General features: G+C 35.9%; 1 long non-coding RNA gene across 1 annotated transcript; it reads right to left on the reverse strand.

Annotated features, from left to right (window-relative positions):
* Positions 1–6,621: 6,621 nt before the first annotated feature.
* Positions 6,622–12,874, reverse strand: LOC145812701 (uncharacterized). The gene is made up of 3 exons (XR_014356164.1): positions 12,433–12,874; positions 7,760–7,802; positions 6,622–6,884 (listed from the first exon to the last, which is right to left on the reverse strand). It is a non-coding gene; the product is annotated as an uncharacterized LOC145812701 (long non-coding RNA).
* Between the last annotated feature and the right edge of the window lie 6,105 nt (positions 12,875–18,979).

The following is an 18,979-nucleotide window of genomic DNA, read 5'->3' on the forward strand; positions in this document are numbered from 1 at the left end:
TTTATTCGTTTGGAAACGGAAGAAGCATAAGGAAACAGAAGAAGCATTGACTACTCCAATGAAAAGCAAACGAAAATATAAGCAATACATCAGGTTCTGAATAATGAATGCAGCAATACATCATTTGGTAAAGTTGAACAATGAGCTACAACCATACTTATCAAAATCTTGATCTGAATCTTACTATTTAGACACAATCGATCTGGATCGTGGAAAAAATCTTTTACGGGTAGGATCATTTGATACTGATAATTGGATCCTATAGGATCGTGGAATCCCGATCCGAATTCGATCCTATCCGATCTAATTTGTAAGCCTGTTTTGTATTATATAGCTTATTTTATGGGATACTTATGTATAGGTCATAATAAGTGAAGTTGAACAATGAGCTACAACCATAGTTATCAGAATCTTGATCTGAATCTTACTATTTAGACACAATCGATCTGGATCGTTGAAAAAATCTCTTACGGGTAGGATCATTTGATACTGATAATTGGATCCTATAGGGTCGTGGAATCCCGATCCGAATTCGATCCTATCCGATCTAATTTGTAAGCCTGTTTTGTATTATATGGCTTATTTTATGAGATACTTATGTATAGGTCATAATAAGTGGACTTATTGTCTAATAGGTCTTATGAATTTTTTTTAATATTTGTTGTCTAAATACCAATTTATGTGGTCTAAATGAATATATATATATATAAAAAAAGAAAAAAAGAAGTAGAATTGAATCAAATAAATTAAGAAAAACAAACTAGAAAACAAATATTTAAATATTTCAGTAATTTATTTAAGAAAACTAAGTAGTCGAAAAAACAAAGTATGAGGAGGGTAAGATGATTGTAACTTTATTCCAATTTTCGGAGAGACAATTTTCGTGTCTCGAACTTACTAAAGATGCTAATGAGCAATCTTATCATTCGGTTAAACCGCATTTTTGAGTTTTGAATCTATTTTTATATTTAACTTTGTTAAATATGTTTTTCTTCATTTTTTTATACATTATTGTAGATTACAAAGTATTATGTTATAGAATTCTTCTTCTTCTTCACTGTCTTTTTTGATGAAATTTAAAACTTTTGCCATGAGTTTTCTATTGTACAAAATTATATTTACATTTTACATAAAATATTATATTTTTCACAATATCTTCACTTCTTTTTAATAAAATATAGGCTTATTTTGTATATTCTTTTTAAGCAATATTCATTTAAATTAAATTACTACATAATTTATCTTTTTCGGTAGAATCTTACAATCCTTGATCCGGTTCTACGATCCGATCCTGTAAACACCTCCAACGATTTATTGTAAGATCCCAATTTTAATAACAATGGCTACAACTGTGAGGAGGGGAAAATGGTTCACATAGGTAATCCATACGAAAAAAATCCTCACCCATTAAAATTGTCAAGTCTTTAAGTTCTTTTGGTCAATGTAAACAAAAGAAATATAGCAACATAATACAGAAAAACCTAAATCTTTTTCCTATTATTTTTGGTAAATTCCTTTGTTTTGTAAGATGAACAAGATGGGGCAAAAACCAAATATTTTCAAAATTTTCATTTCACTTATAGTTTTTAGAAATATAATTGCTTAAATATAAGCTAGTACTAACGCGTGTCCTGTCTAAACCTGTTAGCCCATCTCCAACGCTTCACCAAAATTCTCATCTAATCTGATTCCAAATTTGAGCAAAAAAATTGATTTGATATGAACTACTCCAATCTTTTCATCAAAATCTTTTTAAAATTTCCTCTCTTATCCCCAATTTCCCTAAATTTTATTTATAAAAAATAAATAAATAAATAAATAAATTCATCTCCAATGCTTATCTTTTTAAATCTTCATCAAATTTGATAAATGATTTGATGAGTTCTCAATTTGATAAAAAAAAAATTGACTCTCCCTTGATTTGATGAACATTGATGAAAGAAAAAGATGAAGGATTGGAGATGATTAGTATATAAACACACAATCATATTCTCATATGAAACATTCTTATATAGTAATGCATGTATATGACTTCTAGCTAACTAAAACAACATTGCATGTAACAATGAAGAGAATTACTTGACACAAAATGGGTTGAAATCTAAAACAACCTTCAATGGAGGACCAAGGTTTCGAAGTAGAGATCACCGAACAAGTATTTGACACCATCGATCTGGTTGGACCCATTTCTAGTAGGCTTGGAGATTGTTGTACAGGTTACACATGCATATCCGGTAAGGTCTTGACATCATCATCGTGAGGCTTTGATCTCACCGTTATTTAGATCGTCATCTAAATGTATCGTAGAGAGAGAGAGAGAGAGAGAGAGAGAGAGACAAGAGGACTTAGAGAGAGGAAGAGAGACGCAAGCATGGAATGAAAGTTGGAGTCAAAAAGTAAAGGCCCTAAGCAAAACATTGTACAAACTTGATGACAAATGGAAGGGTAAATCGCCCCGGATTTACACGGTCCAGCCCACGTAAACAACTCTCATACATTCCTAGATCTAACAATTTAAGTCGAATGGATGTTCTGAACTAAAACATGCAAAGGTGTTATTTATTAAATTGAAATGCCCAAAGGCTTACATTAAATACAAGGGTGTAACCCTTACAAAAATGACACACGGCTAATAAATAACATGAATGGCCCATGGCCTACAAATAAAAGAACCACCCTACATAGTTCCAACACAACTTCATGTCTCACTCCACATCCACACATGTATACTTGAAAAACATTTTCAACTACATAGGATGAGCAAAAAGCCCAGTAGAGAATATTTCAAAAGCTAAATATGCTCCACTAGTATAAATGATCATGATGCAATACATACATACAATAAGCCCAAATGCGTTTTCCAAATCCACTTTCTTTCTCAACAAAATCCTTTCTTTCCAGTTACCAAAACCTTACATTTATTCAAAATGTTTCTCGAGTTTGCAACATTTTTTTGAAACAAAAGAGAAATTTCCAAAAACAAATCCTGGTATCTCAATACCAATGAGCAAATACATTACCAAATCAAATGAGAACACATCTCTAAACAACCACAATTACATTGCTAAAACCATTTCCAAAACATTTCTTTTTAAAATCAAAGCGATAATAAATAAAATGGGTAAATCTCCAGGGCTAGTGTTTATAATAATAACTATACAAGTTACTATGTCATTTTTACCGGTATTAATCGGAAGGCTCGACACCTATCGTGCGGGTTTAAGTCTTACATTAAGGACACACAGGCCAACTTAATTCTGCTTTAACATCCCCTTACAGCTTTTCCATTTTAATTACCATTTTTCGATAACACAATACACAAGATCCAAAGCATAATTTTCAAAATGAAACAAATGTTCTTAATACATGACACGAGAATTTCCAAAATAGCCTTTTACAAAATACATAGTTCCAGTTCCAAAATCCCTTTCAAAATCCATGATATGCACGATTCATAAACAATTTAGTTTGCCTTGTCTACATATAGTTTTAAAACACGACAATGCTATCCTCCACCGACAACCAAAATAGTTATCTCTAATACAATAAATAAAAAGACAACAATCTGAATATACAAATCCAAAAATATTAAAGTCATGATTCCAAAGAATTTCCAAAAGAGTATCCAACTCTCGGTATTTTCCAAATCTCATAACACCTTTTTCCAATCAAGTCATTTTTTCGAAAATCCAATAATTTCCAAAAGATTATCTTTTAAGTTTTTCTCAAATCAAGGCTTTTTACTTCTAAAAACACATATGCATCTTTGTAAATGGAAAATAGATTTTTTTTGTAGACAAACTATAGCTCAACAACCCCATTTGGAACAAACCCTCAATTCATAAAACAAATTTCCAAAATCAACCCCAAAATAATGAAATCTACATATTAAAATACACTACCAAACTCACGTCGAGTTTAAGAAATAAACCCTACCTCTTGAAGCAAGAAGGAAACAAGCTGAAAAAATTGTCGGTGACGAAAATACAATTTGCGCAGATTAAATGGAAGCCCTCACCGAGCTCTACGTTTTGATATCAGGGACTAGGGGTAGAAAGTGACTAGAGGTAGATGAAACCAAGCTTGGAAGCTTGAAAAAGGAAAAAAATGGTGGACTAGAAAAGAGTGAGGGGAAAAAGAGATAAAAAACAGATATTTTTGAGCGCGAACTAAAAGACAGCAGGATCAACTTGCCTAGGTAGCATGGTCACAGGCGTGAGCGGCATGGTTGCGAGTGCGACCTGCCTTACCCAGAAACACTGGGCTATTGCCCAACAACTAACCCCGACCACTCCCAAGGTCCACAACCACCAAACAAGACTGAAAACGCTGGACATCAACGTGTCCCAACCAGAAACTAAATTGGTAGAGGGCTTTCTCAACCCAGGCCACTACAATCTCCCCCATTTAGGACATTTCGTCCTTGAAATGAAATAATGTGGGTGTTTGGGAAGTGGCTATTTTTAGCTTTTTTTGGCTATTTTAGTAGGTTATTTTAGTTTGTGTTTGGGAAGATATGATGGATTTTTATTTGAGTTGCTGTATTGAAAAATGTGTTTGAAATGATGTTTGATGCTGAAACGACAAATTTGTCCTTAACCTCACTTTTTCCAAAATTGGTCTAAAGGGGGCAAAATTGTCATTTCAGCCTGTGGGACTAGGCTGTCACAACACTGTGCCTACATTGTCAACGTGGCAGTGTAGGCTGCCCCACTACCAGTTGTTTTTTTTTTTTGTTTTTAATAATATAAATAATTGCTTTAGGATACTATTTAAGGCTATTTGGCTTCTTTAGTGTTTGAACTTGGGTTCCCAAACACCCCCAATATCATAACACCCTCTCACACAACACAAAATCAACACCAAAACCAACGCACCACAACCCGCCCAACTATGACCACCTCCTTCTTAATACTAACGCGATAAAATAAAAGGAACTCGAGCCATAACCACGCAAAGGAAGGAAAGAAATAACATGTGTGATACAATAACACGTGACAATGTACAAGTAAAATCTCAAGCAAGGAAATTCTAACACACATCACACGCGGTCACTTTGAATTCAAAATCATATCAACCCACATAACTCGTTGTGGTCTACAAGACAAGAAATCTCCACCATAGCAACAACAACTCTCGAACTCAACAATGCCAGCCACGTTCCAATCACCTACAACACTCAAACCACCACTGAGTGCTCAAATGCTTGGGTGTAGAGAATAAGAAAACTCCTCACATACAAAGCTCTCAGTCAACTTTCTCGTAACCTAAGACATAAATAAAACACAACCAACCAGCAACGTTATGGCACATCAATGCCCAAAAATTCAAAATCCTTGCAAAATAAATACGCAACATGTAATTATCAATTGAGGCTAGATCAAAACACGATTTCCCAATACAAGATACAAGATACCCCATTTAAGTTAAAGAAAATTCTTTATTTTCCCATTTGTTTCAAAACACTTTGCTTTCCTAAAAAGTGTTCAAACCCGCACTGCCACAATCCATATACATTTTCAACCATCCATAACAGAACTCAGAGATTTCCAAATTGTTTTTCCGAAAACCATAGGTGTTATTTATAACACAAAACCATTTTCATTTTGTTTTTGATTTGTTGGATTTAGCTTTTTATTAAACCAAAAAATTCCAACCCAAAACTGTTTTAGTTCAAGAAAAGTGCCCAAGGCCACAACACCAAAGGATTTTTTTTTTTTTTTTTTTCGCAATATCATTCCTTAGCGTTCTTTGGTGAACCACAACACAGCCACCCAACAAAACCCATCACACCCATGGTGATGCCACAATATTAAAACAATATTTCCATGATGAGAATCTCTAGATTTTTCAAAATATTAGCAATGCAATAACATAAGAGAAAGAAATTTCACACCCACCAATCATATAATAACGTAAAAGCGCTTATAAGACCAAACTTCCCAACCGTAACCCCAAACCGTTTACCACAAACTCAACACAACTTCCCAACTGTCCATACAGGACTTACATGCCACACCTTGACACCGTTCAATTACACAACCTTCAATTCCATCCTATTCCCGTGGTGACTATATGTCAACTAACCCAAATACGAACCACCCAACTATCCAATACTACTATCCCACACCAGCCTCCAAACATTGACATACCCCTTAACTCCACCTATCTCAACACTACACCAACTTATTGCCTAACCAAACCAACTCTTAGATAGAGTTCCTTACACAATCTTACATTCTCATTGAATCACACCAGATTTTCCAAGTTAGCCGATACTACTGCAAATCCTTGCCCATCCCCTGCACCTATGCCTACATGGTAACACTTCTTCGCACCACACTTGAGTTTGAGTTGAATTCCTAAAGATCAAAATACACACTCACCCCATCGCGTCAAGTCATACATCAACCAGTGATTCTTAAATACCTCCCCCACACCTAAAGATTGATAAAGTCAATAACAAACTTACACAGCTCACTACCTACTCCACACAACCTTACCATACCACTCGTGTCACGACCCAAACCTGCCCCTAAATGTTTAGTCCATGACCAGCCTGTGATTAGGCCTCAAAACAAAATTTCATAATAATATTTATTCAATTACGGGGCCTTAAGCGGAAGCAAATACCAACATAGATAAAATGCCCATTGAGCTTGTGCATACATGAAGATTTAGATTAACTTAATCAATTAAATACGTTTCCATGTTTACAATAATCATTGAATTATACCAATCTCACACACACACTTACATAAGACTCAATAAATTACATAATTCCCAATACAAAAATTTAGGCCTCAATGCGGAGGCGTAACCCGGTTGGTTTGAAAGAGAGATGGACCTCGATACAATTCTAGTGTTGATCCCTAATGGCTCACCTACATATATAAAATAAAAGGGGTGAGCTAACGTCCAGTGAGTAATACTAAAGTAAAGAGGTTAATGAATGATGTCCTTAACATTAGGATAACATACTTCACAATTTAGAAACGTATCATAAATCTTTTCAAATCAGCCATTTATCATATCATAAACCATACCCCTTTCAAGTGGAATATATAATGGAACTATTACAAAACATTTTATGTGGTACGTGGCACGTCCACTCATACAAAAGATTAGAAGCACATTTTAAAATAGGACATCCATTCATACAGATAAAGTAACGCATCATAACATGAGTCATATAGCGATGTCAAAACCTTTGTATTCATATCATATGTTCTGAATGACCTCGGGTCCATGAATATAACAAAACAACCTCGGGCCCAATCATATATCAAAACGACCTTCGGGCCAAACGTATCATATCGTATCATTGTATCTGATCATGGAGTAGATGGAACATCGACACGTCTCCACCTCTCCTTGGGCCCAATTCATGCATGTATGGACGCAAGATGTGTCTCGTACGGACTCTAGAGGTAACTCACACTATATCACTTAGTTCCGTACAGCACTTTGTTCCATACCAAAATGATTAGGTCTTAAAGGCCGAACAATTCATACCATGCCATAGCATAAGCGAAACAGATAAATAGAACGGCCTTGGGCCCACCATATGATATGATAAACAATGCATAGTTCTTATTCATGGCTCATTTTTCTTTTCTTGGAAACTTGTGTATTTTAACAAAATACGACATTGAGAGAATCATGTCACACATTATCAAAATATGATATTTAGAGAATCCTGTCACACATTAATCAAAATAGATAATGAAAAACATATCTTTACTATATTATTACTCACAGTGCTGGGCTTCTGGTAGCAATGGGACGATGTCCTCGTTGACCTACAAACACAATGCACATAGCATAATATGAGAATATAACCAATCTCTTTCTTGTTCTTTAATCAATTAGCCTTGGTGGTTCTAAACTCATTAGTCCTCAATAGGTCATAATCCATGTCTTGGAAAATAGGAGGAATCGAAAGGAAAATGGTTTAGAAAAAGAAATGGTATAAAATCGGTAGACAGAAAGTGATCAATCGTCGCTAATTTGGGCATATCTATTTGTGTACTTAGAATTTGGGAGTAAGACTACCACCATTGGAAACTAGACTTCCGGGGCTTGAATTTAGGCTCAAGAATCACTTAAAATGGGGTCTGGATGCAAGAGATATGCTTATTTGAAGTTGGCTAAAACAGAGCTGTCCCACACCTGCGGGAAACAGGGCCGCACGTGCGGGAATTGGGCCGCATGTGCGGGACAACATGCTTTTTTAGCAGAATCAGATTTGGTGCCGGAAATGGGCTGCTGCACATGCGGGAAGCCCCACCGCATGTGCGGCTCTGGGCAAAATTTGCTGTTTGAAAATCTTGGTTGGCTTTAACACTTGTTTTTCCATTTTCTAAGATAGGTTTCAACTTTAATCACCCAAAAACATGTAAAATTACTCTACAACATGATAAACTAACATCATTCAAGTGTAATTTCATCTCAAACAAACCAATCTTTGCCTCAAGTTAGAAATTCAACTCTCATCTTTTCTATATAATCAAACTCCCACAATATATGCCCAAAATCATGTAAATATATCTTACACATGGTTGGTTCTCACACCAAATCTTGTTATTCCATGAATCATTCTTAAGATTGAACCCAATTCAAGCAAATTTAAGGAAATCAAGGTTCAATTCTTTGAGTTTAACCCATTTCATTTATAACCCAACACACTTGTTCATTTACATGTTAATTTTCCAAGTCAATCCTTGATTTCATGTAGTAGATGAATTATCTACAAAGATAATAGTTAAAGTCACATACCTTAACTCAATTCCTTGTTTTTTCCCTTAATCTCTTCAATTTTCCCAAGCTTCATGGTTGATCTTCTTCCCCTCTCTTCAATTCTCTTCAATTATCTTCAAACCCCCATGAATGGTGAGCTTCTCTTAGAGAATCTTTGTCTCTCCTTCTCTCTCTCTCTTTCACGGTTCTCTCCCTCTTCCTTAGATATTTTTGGCTCAAATGTTGAGTTCAACTCATATATCTCATATATATCTATACATTTAACTATATAAAAGCCTATCACAATTTGGGAGAGCCAAACGCACCCTTACGAATCATACGAAATCAAATTTCAATTAAACTCCTCAGATGACTCTAAAAATTATACTGATCATAACTATGTACTCTGTTCTGGTTTCTGAAGCCTCTAAGGCCTTCAATTTGCAGTGCAAAGTTAACCACCCGAACAAACCTTAACGAATCTAACGAAATAAATTTCTAATTAATTTCCCTAAATAGCTCCAAAATTCCCATTAACATATCTATGTACTCAGTTTCGATTTCTGAACCCATAAAGGTCGTCAATTCCAGTTTTAAAGTCATAACTCAATAGATAATTCTTCAATTCGAACAGATATAATTAAATTAAAGTACATTAACCTATAGGTAAATAAAGATAATTCCTTATACGCATATTGGGGTCGTTACAACTCGAAGTTCCACTCTCAAACCAAAACTGCAACAGAAAATCACCCCAACACTAGGGATCCTACATGAGGTTCATAAACAATCTCTACCTACCACGAAAGTAATTCAATTTTAGCACAAATTAATCCACACAAAAATATATTAAGTATAATATTACCACACCAAGGCAACCTCCTAGAATAGTCCCCATGATCAATCTCCTTCTATGCACTCCCTAACCACACACCTCTACATACCACCAATTCAAAACAAAAGTGAATCTATAATTAAAAGCAACTACCATAAACAAAACTAACCACCCTTAGTAGACTAAAGATAATTGCCCCATAAAAGAAACTCAAGTCACCCTCACGCTAGCCACTCTTAACTAATTCACATACCAATACTATCAACTCCCAAGGACCTGATAAGCATTCTTAAAGATGCTCTAAGGACATCGATTCATCTAACCCACTTCTTGGTATGAACAACAACACTTTACCCTTATAAGACTCCCGCTTAATGTGCCCAACTAGTCTTTTCACTTAGTACCAAAACAACAATAATCCAACGCCAAACACCCCTATAATGGGTTCTATATACGTGCAGACTGCTCAAGCAACCCGCACACCATGCTCCCAGAAATTTTGCAAAATGACTAACCACTCAAGCGTAACAAATATCGTTCGAGCCAAGACTGCTCAAGCGTAAGAAAACTCGCTCGAGCGAAGAACACTACCCTCTCAGTATCTCTGTAGACCTGCAAAAGTACTGGAAGTTTTCAAAGACCGCTCGAGCGAACTGGCCAATATTGGGGTAGAAATTTTATTGAAAAATAAACCCCCAACCTATTCCAAACGCAACCACAATACTCAAATAACCCAACTCAAATGAGGAATAAGATAAACAAGAATACGAACAACCATTAAAGACAAGGAAACCTAAATCCAAAACATCAAACGGGTCGGGTCTAAATCAGAATCATTATGCCTTTAACATAAACCAATAACCAACATCAACCAAGCTGAGCATACTGACTGGTATAACTCTACTCTTACAATATCCCAATGAGTCACAATGATTCTCAAAACACTCACCGTCCACAACCAACTCTACTGTGCACCCATCCTAAATCAATTTCATTAAACACAATTTATTTAGCATAACAGACAATTCCTAGTCAAAACAAGGCTCTCCAGCCATCACATTCTGAAGTCAAAATGCAATAGTTCATACATGTCAATATGAAGATTTCCAAATTCCACAATAACTCATAAAATAACAACCAATTGTAACATGCCCGGAGGGTACCTGCGCGCATTAAACAGTTCGGACCCTCGAGATCTCTTTGATCTGGTCTCACGAGTGCAATGTGAAACATAGATCAGAGTCCAGATTTGGAAACTTTTATTGAAAATCCATTTTATTGCAATTTTGTCAAAAATGGACTGCGTCATCAGATCTCAGAGTCGCCACCTAATATTTTGGGAAATTAGGAAACCCATGACTCGTGCCAAGGCCACTGTTCGTTGTAACCAAGGATGCTTGGCTCGGAACCTCAGGTATGAGAGAGGAAGGTCAATAATGAGCACCCCCGCTCACCCGATCAAAAGATTGGCCTCTACTAAACCATGATATGAATTTTATTTTCTTTATATGTTCATGTTCTATTATTTAGTAAATCCTAAAATTTACTATGTGAAGCATACAAGTATAGACTAGTTTGCTCAAATTGGAATAATTCAACTTCATGTTTGTTTTTCGAAAAGGAGTATGAATTTTCCACTTGACAAAGTCGGCTTAAAGTTTGTGAATTTGCCACTACAAAGTGGGCTTAAAACGTGCAATCTTTGAATCATTCTAATTTAAGCAACAAGCCTTCATCCACAGGCATTCAAACAGTTTATCACTTAAGCAAATAGCCTCATGGTAGAATGCTAGACATAGTAAGAAAAACACACACAAACGGGATGCTAAAGCATAAAAACTTACATGTTTGACGTCCCACGAACAAGCTACAAAACAAAGTTAGTAAAATATGCATGATCTTATATACAAAATCCTAATGCAATTCACTCATGAGATGCAACTAAAGATTTGGCTTCTAAAATATGATATGTGAATCATCTCAAGAACATGAAGTAGTGCACATAATCACATAGGAATTGATTAAATCCACAAATGTAAACTGAGCCGAATCAAGAAGCATGAAACATGGATGCAAAGCATAACTATGATGAAAAATAAATATGATGTTTATGTACAAATAAAGAAAGCAAGTTAAAGAACGGGATAAAAAGAAGCGGGGCGGGGAATTATTACAACATTTTAAAAAATAATTACAAACCAAATTAGAGAGGGATGAGGAGAATATTACAACAAAATAAAAACTCACAATACACTCAAAATAAAAAATAAATAAAATAAAAGCTTCATGTTCTTTGGAACTGCCGGCGGAAATTGGTCAATATTGGGAGATTACGCTATCTTGTTCGGAAGAAGCTAACCGACCGGCCAACTAGGCCAAGCAAAACCTGTCTTGTTACGAAACTAAGAAAAGGAACAAACAAAAAATATGTAGGTGGCTCAACTAACCACTACCGGTTAGATTAAAAAAAAAAACAAGAAAACATATATAAAATAAAATAAAAAGTGCAAACTCACAACATAAACCTAAAGTAATAAAATAAATATAAGATAGAACATGCAAGATTACAACAAAACTAATATGAGACTAATACAAAAAAATAAATAAATATGAGATAGAACATGTAAGATTACAACAAAACTAATATGAAATTAAATCATGCGAATAGAAATAAATAAATAAATAATTATGAGCTAAACAAACCACTAGGATTATAACAACACACTATGAAATATAAAGTAAGAAAATAAATATGAGATAAACAAACCACTTAGATTATAACAAAACACTATGAAATAAGAAGCAAGAAAATAAATATGAGATATAAAATATAAGAAAATGAAAGACTAAAAATTCACCTTCCAAAGAAAGATTGAACTTCTTGATTTCCAAACTTCCTCTTGATAACCCTCAAGTGTAAGAAGTGTGTTCTCAAATCTTCAATTCGAAATTATGGAGTTTATGGAGTTTGTGGTATGGAAAGTGGCTAACTCTCTAGTTTTTCTCACTTTCAATCACTAAACACTCTTCCTTATGATCAAGGCAATTGATCTTTGGCTATATCAGAATTTTTGGAGTGGTTTTGGTGTATGGAAATGAGGAATTTCAGTAGCTATGGAAGGTATGGGGTGTATATGGAAGATAGGAATATTTTTGGCTCAAAAACTCAATTTTTCTCTCTTTTTTCACTCTTTTCTCACTCCTTTCTCTTCAATTTCGTGGTCCTCCTTCTCTTTTACAATACAATCATTCTATATAGGCAATGAGGGAGAGCAAAGGTCAAAAAGAAGGTGGGAGACAAGGTGGGAGACAAGAATGTGATAGGAGGGCAAATTTTCAAGGTGGTTGCATGGGATACTCCTTTTATGAATACAAACAAAACCTCTTTTTGACAATGGGGGATGATTAGGTATAATGGAGGATGAGTGGATGCACTTGAATGGCTCAGAAAATAGGTAAATGGGTTGTCCCAACCGAACCAAAACCAAGAAAAAATGGGCTATTGTTGTTTTGGGCCGAGTCAACAAAATCTGCTTTTAAGCCCAACTTCAAATGGGCATATCTCCCCCATATGGACTTGGTTTTAGGCGGTTCTTGGGTCCAAATTGAAGCCCCCAAAGTCTACTTTCCAATGGTGGTGGCCTCAAATTTAAATTCCAAGTGTACAAATAGATATATTTAATTTAGTGAAGGCTATCTTGGGCTGGGTCAACAAAATCTGCTCTTAAGTCCAACTTCAAATGGGCATATCTCCCTTATTTGGACTTGGTCTAAGGTGGTTCTTGGGTCTAAATTGAAGCCCCAGAAGTCTACTTTCCAATGGTGGTGGTCTCACATTTAAAGTCCAAGTGTACAAAGAGAAATGCCTAATTTAGTGAAAGCTGCTCATTTCATTCTTAATGATTTGATACTCATTCTTTTCCTAAACCAGTTTTCTTTCATCCCCTCCTATTTCCTTCAACTCCAAACCTATAAAGAAGATGTTTTTAAATATTTTTCAAAAAAGTTCACCTCCCTTCCATTTATTTCCACTTTGTCCTTACTCGGTTTACTGAAAAGTGCAATATTTTAATCGAAATGGGAGTCTCAGGACATTGTAGAAACATTTAAAAAAAACATATTTTGAAAAGAGGGTTTTAAGGTCTAGAATAGTTTGGACAAAAAATGGGTGAAGGTTGGGATTAAAACTTAAATTTCATCTTTCTTATTGAGAATTTTGTGAGAAACACATTCTAATTGTCATCATCGGGTAATCAAAAGAAAGAGCCCAAGTCTTAGGGCCGGTCAAAATGGGGTGTCTACACCAATCATACACACATATATAAACAAAGTCCTAATATTTCAATGGTCCACATCGTATTGGTTACAAAACAAAACGACAACATAATAATTACCACCGTTTATCCTCTAGTCACAAACAAGATAACCAAAACTAATTACCCAAAACAGCTATCTCTCCACCAATACCACTATCACATTCCTAACCAGAGTGTTGAGACGGGTTATTCTCAACCCCTGGAACACTCCCAAAACTATGACGCCGAGGACAAGAGCTACAGACGTGACCTAGCTGGCTACACTTGAAACAAACACGCATCTCTCCACTCTGAGGGTAAAAGTTCGACCCTCCTATAGCCCTCGAAGTCTGGCCTACTTGGTTCTGGTATTAGTATCGCCCCTGGTCGGACAAATAAGGCTGAACCTGACTAGATTGCAAATTACCCAAATAAGTTCCCGATTGCGTACAAAATGCCTAATATGACCCGGTTGGTTACATGCATAACAAATAGGTGGCCCTTGAAGATGTGACTAGTTTGAAGCCTGAACTGGTAGGATCCCAATAACTACTCCTCCTATGAGCACTCACTTACCTCAAGTCCCCGATTGGCTAGATGATCTAGTTGGTGCAACTATTGGTTGAGGCAATAACCTTGCCCTTCTCTTTTGGCTCTTACTAGGTCTACCACGACCCCAAGCTGTAGGAGTTGCTGAAGTGGCCTCATCCCCACTCTGTCCCATGACTAATACTCTGGCCTCTATGTAAGCCGCCGCTTCCACAAGCGCACGATAATTCCTATGCCAAGGCCCAATAATCCTTCCCCGAACATCATCACATAACTTATTCTCAAACTCTGCACAACGAAGCTCCTTGGTTTCCACCAAATCCGGAGCGAACTTTTACAGATTGGTAAACCACACCTCAAATTGTGCCAATGGTGTAGTACCTTGGTGCAACTTTAGAAATTGCCTCCTCAATTCTTCTTGTGTGGAAGGAGGAAAGTCGTCACTTCCTCGCCTAGACATCCTAACCAAAACAAGCACAACAAATTTAGTATATATCTAAATGCACCCCTACAAAATCTCATACATTTTAGCATTAAACACACAATACATTCCACATAAGCACTTAGTCACATAGTCACACACGAATTACATTCTTCAGATAAAATTTGTTCTACAAAACCCCAAGAATTCCTATTAGAACAAACATTGATCAAGTGTCCTTTTAATAAGACCTCTAAGTGTTTAACAGACACAAATCATATCCTAAGGATCCAATTCCATACCTACTTAGCCACATAAACATGTTATCATTTAGCATACTAAGCATACAAATGTCCTTACTGAGCATTGTAAACCCATTATGGCCAACCACTTCCCGCGAGCCCAAGCCTTTCAAACGTGGTTAGCTTTGATACCAAGTTGTCATGTCCTGGATTTACATGGTCCAACCCACGTGAATTAACCACCCAATGATAAACAATATATAACAACTCTCATGCAGATTGATATAAAACAGTCACACAATACATGTGTTTGTTCAATTTCATACATTCCCAAATATAACAATCTAAATCGAATGGATGTTCTAAACTAAAACATGCAAAGGTTTTATAAATTAAATTGAAATGCCCAAAGGCTTACATCAAATACAAGGGTGTAACCCTTACAGGAATGGCATACGGCCAATAAATAACATGAATGGCCCATGGTTTACAAAAAGAACCACACTACACAATTCCAACACAACTTCATGTCTCGGTAGAGAATATTTCAAAAAGCTAAATATGCTTCGCTAATGTAAATGATCATGATGCAATACATACATGCAATATACCCAAATGCATTTTCTAAATCCGCTTGCTTTCTCAACAAAATCTATTCTTTCCAGTTACCAAAACCTTACGTTTATTCAAATATTTCCCAAGTTTACAACATCTTTTTGAAACAAAAGAAAAATCCATTTCCAAAAACAAATCCTGGTATCTCAATACCAATGAGCAAATACATTGCCAAATCAATGTGAACACATCTCTAAACAACCGCAATTACATTGCTAAAACCGTTTTCAAAACATTCCTTTTCAAAACCAAAGAGATAATAAATAAAATAGGTAAATTTCTAGGGTTAGTGTTCAAAATAATAACTATACAAGTCACTATGTCATTTTTATCGATAGTAATCAGAAGGCTCGACACCTGCTGCTCGGGTTAGGTCTTACACCAAGGACACACATGCCAACTTAATTTTGCTTTAACACCCCCTTTACTGCTTTACCATTTTAATTACCATTTTACAATAACACAATACACAAGATCCAAAGTATAATTTTCAAAATGAAACGAATGTTCTTAACATGAGAATTTCCAAAATAGCCTTTTACAAAATACACAGTTCCAGTTCCAAAATCCCTTTCAAAATCCATGATATGCATGATTCATAAATAGTTCAGTTTGCCTAGTCCACATACATTTTCCAACTGTGGACTCGTTTTTTTCTCGCGCCCCGCCTTTTGGAAAGGCTTGAAAAGAAAGGCCTTACAGTTGGAACTCCCGTGGTTCTAAATCTAGTCTCACAAGTGCAATATGAAATTGATAAACACCAAAGAGTCCAATCCGGCAAATCTTTTTAGAAAATCAATTTTAAATCAAATAATGCCAAAATTGGACTGCTTTTCTAAATACAGAGTCGCCACCTAAATATTTTATTTTTGAAAAAATTTAGGAAACCCTGACTCGTGTCAAAGGCCACGTGTCCATCATCACCAAAGTTGCCTCGGCTCGGGAACTTGGGTATGAGGGGGGAAGGTCATGAATTGAACACCCCCGCTTGTCCGATCAAAGATTGGCCTCTACTAATCATGATATGATTTTTTATAAACATTATGTGTTCTTATTCCGGTTATTAAACTAGTTTTACTATGTGATGCGCACAAGCAAGTATAGACTAATTTGCTCAATTTGGAACAATTCAACTTATGTTTGTTTTTGCGAAAATGGTTTGAAATTGCCACCTCAAGTGGGCTTAAAACACACATTTGTTGAATCGTTCCAATTCAAACAACAAGTCTTCATCCACAGGCATTCATGCAATTTAGCATTTAAGCATATAGCCTCATGGCAAGCACGCTAGATATGGAAATCACTTACACTCATGTAAGTATGCTAAAGCATAAAAACTCACCTAGTACTCTAAGCTAAAACAAAAACTAGTTAGAAAGATGCATGATCCTAACTATACAGGATGCCTAATGCAACGCATGCAATATGCAATTAATAGGCTCAACTACTAATATGGCATATGAATCGGTTTGAACAACATGTGATTAAACACGTATTCAAATAAGATATTGAAATGACAATGCAGTTTGAATGATGCGCTAAGCCTCGGTATATGTAAGACAAATGAATGGATGCAAGCATGCGATATGCTAATTGAAAAAGTCCCTAATCTAACCATCGAAAGTGATTAAATAAAAGGGAGAAAGACGTGGGGTTGGAAAATATACATACACACACGCACACTTATTACAACATTACACCCTCGTGAAGGAGGGTCCGAATGAATAAGCGCTAACTAGCTACGCTAATTAAGCTAACTATTACAACACTTGAAATGAATTAACTAACTATTCTAAGCTAACTAAAGCAATTAAATAATTAACTATCTAAGCTAAGCTAATTAAATAGTTACAACACTTGCATGAATTAGCTACCCCTAATCAGCTAAGCAAAGCAACTAAATGGCCTCGGGGGGTGAGGTACATATGCATGCTCGGTTGGTTTCCACCTGAAAATGCCACTGCCTCACTGTTGTAAGACTCTGTTTGCACACTTGAACACCAAAGAAGCTACCAACTTCCAGAACACCTCTGCTCCCCCTTTCCATCACACTGAGCAATTTCTTCATTGATGGCCGGTTGGCTACCATTTGGTGGCCGGTCAGCCACCCCTGTCCAGAACTTCCCCTTTTGCTGCAACAGAGAGCAAACAGAGGCAAAATAGTGTATTCTCAAGGGTTATTTGTACTGCTACCCTCCTTATCATCAAACAAGCTCAAAGGAGTGTAACTCTTGACCCTCAAACCATCAATCAAGCACTTTCCATGCATGATGGCTAAGGAACCAAGTTTATACAAGTTCAATTAATGCAAAACAAGACCAAAAAGTCCATCACCCTATCATGCATGATCAAGGGTGATGGTGACTAAGGAAAGTGGCACATTTCATCACTTTTGAGTATGAAATGTCCCATTTTCCTTATGTTCGAATTAACGTCCGATTCAAACACATGCAATGCAACACAAAAGATGCTTATCTTACCTCTTTTACTTGTCCAATTTTGTTTACCCATTTTACATTACCAAATCATTCTTTAATTGATTAAACCTAAGGAAAGAAGGCTTTGGACATGAAAGAGACCTCATGCCGTTGGTAATGAACCCTCAAAGGGATTAAACCATTAAGCATAAATGTCTCAATTTCACACTTAAGCAAACAAGGGGTTTAAAACCACTTTCAAAGCAAACAAAAGGGTGAAGACTTGAGGGAGATTGCAGAGGTTAAAGCGTTGAAATTAAGTGCAAAACAACACTAAAGCATGCTTTCAACTCAAAACAATGATGAATAAAGCACTAAAACATCAAGCTAGTGAAGGAAATTGCACTACAACCATGCCATACAAGGCTCAAATGACTTAACCAGTCTAAAATAGAGCTAAAACAGGTCAAAATAAAAGCAAAAACATGTTGTACTAGAGCTAGGTTAAGCTAGAAAAACATGATAACATGTGAAGCTAACTAGACATGCAAACAAGACACAAGAAGGGGAGGCTAACCCCTCCAATTTTGGACTTCAAAAGTTGATTTTTACCACTAAAAAACCTCTGAGATTTAGTGGTTAAAAGGTCCAAAAAAGTTGATTTGAAAGTGATGAAAAGTAGCACAAAAAGCATAACAAGCTAAGGAGCCAAAAGGGTGGACAACCCCCTAACTCAAAAACGCTCAAACCACCATTTTTAGGTCACAAAAACAAAGTTTTTTACACTTCAAAATAGCCTTAAAATAGTTGAAAAAGATAGGAAAATAAGTATGCACAATAAGCTTAAATAACGTAAGTGCTCTACC

This window comes from Camellia sinensis, chromosome 15 (assembly GCF_055761805.1).
Source record: "Camellia sinensis isolate YWXY chromosome 15, ASM5576180v1, whole genome shotgun sequence".
In the NCBI taxonomy this organism is placed as follows: domain Eukaryota; kingdom Viridiplantae; phylum Streptophyta; class Magnoliopsida; order Ericales; family Theaceae; genus Camellia; species Camellia sinensis.